Source organism: Bos indicus, chromosome 19 (assembly GCF_029378745.1).
Source record: "Bos indicus isolate NIAB-ARS_2022 breed Sahiwal x Tharparkar chromosome 19, NIAB-ARS_B.indTharparkar_mat_pri_1.0, whole genome shotgun sequence".
Taxonomy (NCBI): Eukaryota; Metazoa; Chordata; class Mammalia; order Artiodactyla; family Bovidae; genus Bos; species Bos indicus.
This window is the reverse complement of record NC_091778.1, coordinates 536,676-544,043: the sequence shown is the minus strand read 5'-3', so window position 1 is coordinate 544,043 and position 7,368 is coordinate 536,676. Positions and strand designations below refer to the sequence as shown.

Below are 7,368 nucleotides of genomic sequence, written 5' to 3'. Positions count from 1 at the left end.
AAGTGGTTGTCTGATCTTAATGAATATTTACATTTATATTCTCAAGTCATTTCCTGTAAGACAATATGTTGAAATGGATTTGGTCATTCTCTGATGACTCTCAGTCTAGCTTTACTTCTATTAGCACACTATGATGTTAGTATCATTGTAATAATTTAGAAAAAAAAACAAGTGTCTAATACTAGTAGTATATGAATGTAATTGTCTGTTTTAGAGTTAAGAAACTAATAAATATTGTAATAATTACCTCTAAGACCTATTAAAGGGAATAAATGTGATAATATACTCATATTAAACTTTGTGCAAAGTCTACATTGATTTTTATATTATTTGAACTAGAATACTGATAAACATGACTCAAAATTTTCAAGAATAAAATAAATCCATTCGTTTCTTTTAATTTGTCCATAGGCAATTCAGATTGGGTCTAAGTGAAGGCAATGCCAAATTTCACAGATGTGACAGAATTTGTTCTTCTAGGGTTGACCAGTCATCAGGAGCTTCAAGTTCTCTTTTTTTTGTGGTGTTTCTAGTAGTTTACATGATCACTCTGATAGGGAACATTGGTATGATTATTTTGATCAGCATCAGCCTCCAGCTTCAGAGTCCCATGTACTTTTTCTTGACTCATTTGTCTTTTGTGGATGTGTAGTTCTCTTCCAATGTCACTCCGAAGATGCTGGAAAACTTACTATCAGACACAAAAACCATTCCCTCTTTGGGGTGTTTGGTGCAGTGTTACTTCTTTATAGCCCTTGTCCACATGGAAGTATCTTGGCTGTGATGGCCTTTGATCACTATATGGCCATCTGCAACCCTCTGCTTTATGGCAGTAAAATGTCCAGGACTGTCTGTGCTCATCTCATCTCTTAGGCTAACAGAGAACATCTATGGGTTCTCTGTTAGCCTCATCTGTACACTGTGAACATATGGCCTGTACTTCTGTGCAAACTTTGGAATCAATCACTTCTATTGTGCTGACCCTCCTCTTATCAAGACTGCCTGTAGAGGGGTCCACATTAAAGAGTACACCATGATTGTTATTGCTGGGATTAATTTCACATATTCCCTCTCAGTGGTTCTTATTTCCTATACACTCATTGTAGCGGCCGTGCTGCGCATGCACTCTGCCGATGGCAGGAGGAAGGCATTCTCCACGTGTGGGTCCCACCTGACAGCTGTTACCATGTTTTATGTGACTCTCATCTTCATGTATCTCAGGAGGCCCACTGAAGAGTCTGTGGAACAGGGGAAGATGGTGGCTGTGTTTTACACCACAGTGATTCCCATGTTGAATCCCATGATCTACAATTTGAGGAAAAAAGATGTGAAAGAGGCGATCAACAAAGCAAACATCAAGGCAAACTTGAGGCAGTGAACCTGCAGTACATAATTCCGTGTATGCCACTTCCTGTTATAAATGTCCAGGCATATAAATTCCCTGTTTAAAATAGACTGTGTACAGGCAACACTTAACTATATGATGAGGTCCAGTCTAACACAGTGATGGGTTTCCCTATGAATGGACTCTCAGGACTAAGCCTCCTTTATCTATATATGCAAAAATACTAACCCTGACCTATTACTGTTAGTCCCAGTGTATGTAAAATAGTGCTAAGTGTAGTCATCAGATAACTCATAAATACATTTGGATAAGCACATGCTAATTTGGAGGTATCTTTGTAAGAATTGAATATGATTTCTTAGGATATTTTGTATATACAATTGCTCTTCACTTGTTAAAAGTAATATTACTTATAATATAAGTAATATATAATTTCATGAGAAAAAATTAAGACATCACTTTTCTATGAATATAAAAGTTGGTGGATCCTCATTTACCAAAAAAAGCTTCCAATAACATTCATACATGCATGGGCTTTTGAAAACAAAAATGTATTCAGAATCTTCAACTAGTGTCATTAATCAATCATAAGGTTAATTCTCAGTATGTATTGCTGTATAATTAACAGTATTTGTGTTTCAAGCAATCTGTTGACTCACCATAATTCTGTTTGGTTTGGATTTTAGCTAGTTGTTTCTCTCTTTATTAATTTGAATAGGTGAAACTTTTTTACTAAAGCCTATCATGTCCTTCTCATAGTTTAAAAAGATGAAACAATATGGATTTTTGTCATTTAAAATCTAACTTTTGATCAGAAGAATGTCCTGTTAAACATTTTGTTGCTATGATGAAGCTATTGTTTGATTCCAAATTCTTGTCACTAACATTACATTCTTAGGTCTGTGTTTAGCTACTTAAATCAAGCTTTTAATAACTATAATGGATCAACCAGATAAGAATCTCTGTAAAACCGAATGCCATTGCACTAGACATGTATTAAAAGGTGATCAGCACAGCTGAAACTAGTATCCACTGGGGTCTGATTACAAGTTTACTCTTCAATTTATGTTGATTGGTGTCCACTTAATCACCTTCATTCTTAATATAAGTGGAATACATTTTTCGTCCTTGACTCTTGCTAATAATGCCAGCATAAAAGCAACACAGAAGCATAAGTAATTTCTCATGAATGAGTTTATTCTTGTTTAAGGGCTAATTCAATTAAAAGGGGTGCACAATTGTGTAGAAAGACTCTGAGAAGTAACATTTACTTGTGATAATATCACTGGAAAGATGGATTCATTTAAGCACAGAAAGTATTGTTACTCAGGCTAATTTACTAATTGCCCATAAGTCACATTCCCTCAGATTGGTTCTGAGAAAAAGCAGATGGTGGGAAGAGAGTTGTTTTTCATAACTTTAGGTTCTGAGCAGGTAGAAAGAGTACCATTTGATTAGTATTGGAAACTACATTAACAAAGTTTTTTTTTTTTTTTAATGTTTTCAAATCACCCAAGTTTGCTTCTAAAAAATTGGTGTCAAGTATGAAATTATAGGCTCTTCAAGAAACAATCATACTGACAGAGATCATTATAACTTGACCCTTTAGGATCACATTTTCTGTGATTCGTATGGCAGACATATTCCTCAGAGTCCACTTTTTTATATTTTATTTTATAAGCAAAACATTTGTCATCCAGCTGTTAACCACCATTCCCATTGTCCCTTGTCAGTGGGATACATAATGTTGTCAAGTCTTGGCAATGAGCCATCAGTAGAAACTAATGCGTGAAACCTAAAGATCACCTTCTCTATGTTAAAGCCATTAGATACGGACTTTTTTCTCTTCCTTCCCACTTGAAAATGTTGCCACTAAAATGATCTCTTTTTAGACAAAGATGGAAACCACATATTGAGGGTCTAATTGCCTTTCCCAAAGGCAATTAGAAAGGAAGAAATTACCTGAGAAAGGAATAAATTACTTTATTAAGTCACTGCATCTTGGGAGTTTACTTAGATCTAGTGCTGTATTTGCTCTTACAATACTTTTCATAAACATATCCTTGGCACTTCACCTCTGCATCTTACCACTCACTAGGACGATTTTTACCTGAGAATAATCAAGTCTCTTCAGAAAGTATCCTGATGTTGAGAGAAGGGCGTCTTGTCTTCTGTTTTAACCAGAAGGAGAAAAACTCAAGCTTCTGATCTATATTAGATATTAGGTTATATATCCCTTTGTCCTAACTACTTGATGAGTCTTTGGGCTTGTTATGACATTTCAGACTCCAGTTGTCACATTAACTGGTTTTGGATCCCTTTTGAGCCATCATCTAGGCCATTTCACTAGCCTTTTTAGGTATTTACAAGTCTCTTTCTTAAGCTTAGGGAATCTCAGCTTTTTTTTTTTTTTTTTCAGCACTGTGCTTGCAGATGTAGATAAGGTGTGTTTTCACCAGATATTTGAGCCAGCACATCTTTAACTGTCCTTACTTATTAGTGGGGCTTCCCCAGTGGCTCAGCAGCAAATAATTATCTACAAGGCAAGAGACATGGTTTCAATCCCTGGGGGAACATCCCCTGGAGAAGGAAATGGCAACCTACTTCAGAATTCTTGCCTGGAAGACTCCGTGGACAGAGGAGCCTGGTGGGTTACAGTCCATAGGGTTACATAGAGTCGAACACAACTGAGCATTCACACTCTTACACGCACTTATTATGAGTGAAGTTGTTCTCCCAAGAGTTGTGTTAAGTTCCTAACCTGAAGAACTTCAGAGTTTGGTTACAGGGTCATTGGGTTATAGGGTTATTATTTGGATATAGAGTAGTTGAAGATGCAATTGTTAATATGAAGTCATACTGAAGTAAGGTGGACTGTTAATCCAGTGTGATTGATGTCCTTACAAGAATGAAGAAATTTGGACACAGATGTAGAGGGAAGATGATCATGAGAATACAGCAGGGACTGGAAAGATGCTTACCAGACAAGGAATGTCTGGGACCATGAGCAGCTGGAAAAAGCAAGGAAGGAACCTCCCCTAGAGCTTCATAGAGAGCCTGGTTCCACCACTACCTTGACTTCAGACTTGTAGGCTCCAGAAATGTGAGAAAATAAATTTTTATTGTTGTAAGTTAATGAATGTGTGGTACTTTGTTAACACAGACTGATGAAACTAATACATTTATTTACAGTATTGTTTCAGTGTTAGAACTTTGGTTTTACTTTAGTCTTTTTTAGTCTCCAAGGCTATTATCTTTTCTGCTCTAGGACCTCTTCAAATGTATCTGAAGTTTCCTTGGTAAACGTGTGGTTTTGCAACAACCTCCGGTGAATCCAGTGTGCTACCTAGAAGGGGCACCAGGTTCCTTTTGAAAGATTCACTAACTTTTAAACCCTTCTCACATTGCCAATCTCAGGTTCAGCCCTTACTCTGTAGTTTACTATATAAGCTCGCTGATGTGCTTTTAACTATTTAAATTATACTTTTGGAATTATTAAAAAAAATAACAACAACAAAGATGTTTTCCTTTCTTGAGTTTTATCTTTGGCAATTGACACTAATGATTTCCAAGATTAATTTCTCTGCAACTGTGCTCCCTGATCCCAAAAGAAGTTGATTTAAGAACTTGAAAATCAGGATTGTAATTCATTGCTTCTGTTCAGAATTTGTACAATTTGCATCCACCTAGAATACCTTGTTTCTGCTTTAATAATGGTGTTAAGGTTAGTTGAGGCATATATTAAAATAAAATTTAATATAAATAATTTAACGACAATATTGATGTCTTCACATAAATCTGAAATCTAATTTAACAATGAAATGTTTACTAAGATAACTTGGATAAAATAAGCTAAAATGTTTCTGAATAACTTATACAATCAATTTTTTGCCAGTATTTCCCAAAATAGCAGACTATTCAGCACATTCAGGAATGTTTTTGATTTTGCCTTATATGAATAGCTCACAATATCACCCACATGGTAGACACCAAATATTTGAATCTGAATTAAAAAAAAAAAAATAAATACATTCCAGCTGATGGTTTAAGTGGGCCTTAGATTGCATCACTTTACAACCACCCCAACATAGAACTATATTCCTGACATCTGACAGCAACCACGTTTATAACTTGGTTTTAAACTACCACTTCTTGTCAACCCATTGTAATTTCTTCAAATATAAAAGGATTTTAAGCTTTGCTGAGGGAATATAGGGGCATGTCTGCATTTCTGTTTTGATACAGAAAAAGAGAGTACGACTTTCCAAATGCTGAGCCTGATTTCCAGATTTGCAAGCCGAAAATGGACATCTTTTCAAACAACATGAGAACCATGGAATCACAGAGAGTGACTGACAGTGAATCTAGTGGGAGTCAGAAGCAGAGAGGAATGATTTTTAGCAGACGGGGTACACTTGAGGAACAGCTACTGCATGGAATGACATGGGGATGGAAAAGAAATTTACTTTACCATCTCCCTTTTTCTGTCTCTACAATGTATAAAATAGAAAGATTTTTGAAAGCAGTGGCTAAATCTTATTATCAGTTAAATAGGAACTATCCAGGTCAAAGCCATCAAATGTCACATATGCAAATAGTAGCAATTTGTTAAAAATGTGCATTGTAATATTTTAAACATTTTATCTTACTTATCAGTTCAGTTCAGTGCAGTTCAGTCGCTCAGTAGTGTTTGACTCTTTGCAACCCCATGAATCGCATCACGCCAGGCCTCCCTGCCCATCACCAACTCCCAGAGTTCACTCAGACTCACGCCCATCGAGTCAGTGATGCCATCCAGCCATCTCATCCTCTGTCGTCCCCTTCTCCTCCTGCTCCCAATCCCTCCCAGCATCAGAGTCTTTTCCAATGAGTCAACTCTTCACATGAGGTGGCCAAAGTACTGGAGTTTCAGCTTTAGCAACATTCCTGCCAAAGAAATCCCAGGGCTGATCTCCTTCAGAATGGACTGGGTGGATCCCTTGCAGTCCAAGGGACTCTCAAGAGTCTTCTCCAACACCACAGTTCCAAAGCATCAATTCCTCAGTGCTCAGCTTTCTTCACAGTCCAACTCTCACATCCATACATGACCAGTGGAAAAACCATAGCCTTGACTAGACAGACGTTTGTTGGCAAAGTAATGTCTCTGCTTTTCAATATGCTATCTAGGTTGGCCATAGCTTTTCTTCCAAGAAGTGTCTTTTAATTTCATGGCTGCAGTCACCATCTGCAGTGATTTTGGAGCCCAAAAATATAAAGTCTGACACTGTTGCCACTGTTTCCCCATATATTTCCCATGAAGTGATGGGACCGGAGGCCATGATCGTTTTCTGAATGTTGAGCTTTAAGCCAACTTTTTCACTCTCCTCTTTCACCTTTATCAAGAGGCTTTTTAGTTCCTCTTCACTTTCTGCCATAAGGGTGGTGTCATCTGCATATCTGAGAAATATTGATATTTCTGCTGGCAATCTTGATTCCAGCTTGTGCTTCTTCCAGTCCAGCATTTCTCATGATGTACTCTGCATATAAGTTAAATAAACAGGGTGACAATATATAGCCTTGATGTACTCTTTTTCCTATTTGGAACCAGTCTGTTGTTCCATGTCCAGTTCTAACTGTTGCTTCCTGACCTGCACACAAATTGCTTAAGAGGCAGGTCAGGTGGTCTGGTATTCCTATCTCTTTCAGAATTGTCCAGTTTATTGTGATCCACACAGTCAAAGGCTTTGCCATAGTCAATAAAGATGAAATAGATGTTTTTCTAGAACTCTCTTGCTTTTTCAATGATCCAGCAGATGTTGGCAATTTGGTCTCTGTTTCCTCTACCTTTTGCAAAACCAGCTTGAACATCAGGAAGTTCACGGTTCACATATTGCTGAGGCCTGGCTATATTATATGAAAAATAGAACTCATGTGCAAAGTCATTTTGCTCATATAAAAATGGTAAAAATAAAATTAACCTATCAAAGATAATAAAAACAACATATCTGCATGAGGCATAGCTCCAAGACAGTTAGTGTTACAAG

General features: G+C 37.0%; 1 pseudogene; it reads left to right on the top strand.

Moving 5' to 3' along the window:
- The first annotated feature begins 293 nt into the window (after window positions 1-293).
- On the top strand, window positions 294-1,378 carry LOC139177729 (olfactory receptor 5M9-like; annotated as a pseudogene).
- The last annotated feature ends 5,990 nt before the right edge of the window (window positions 1,379-7,368 follow it).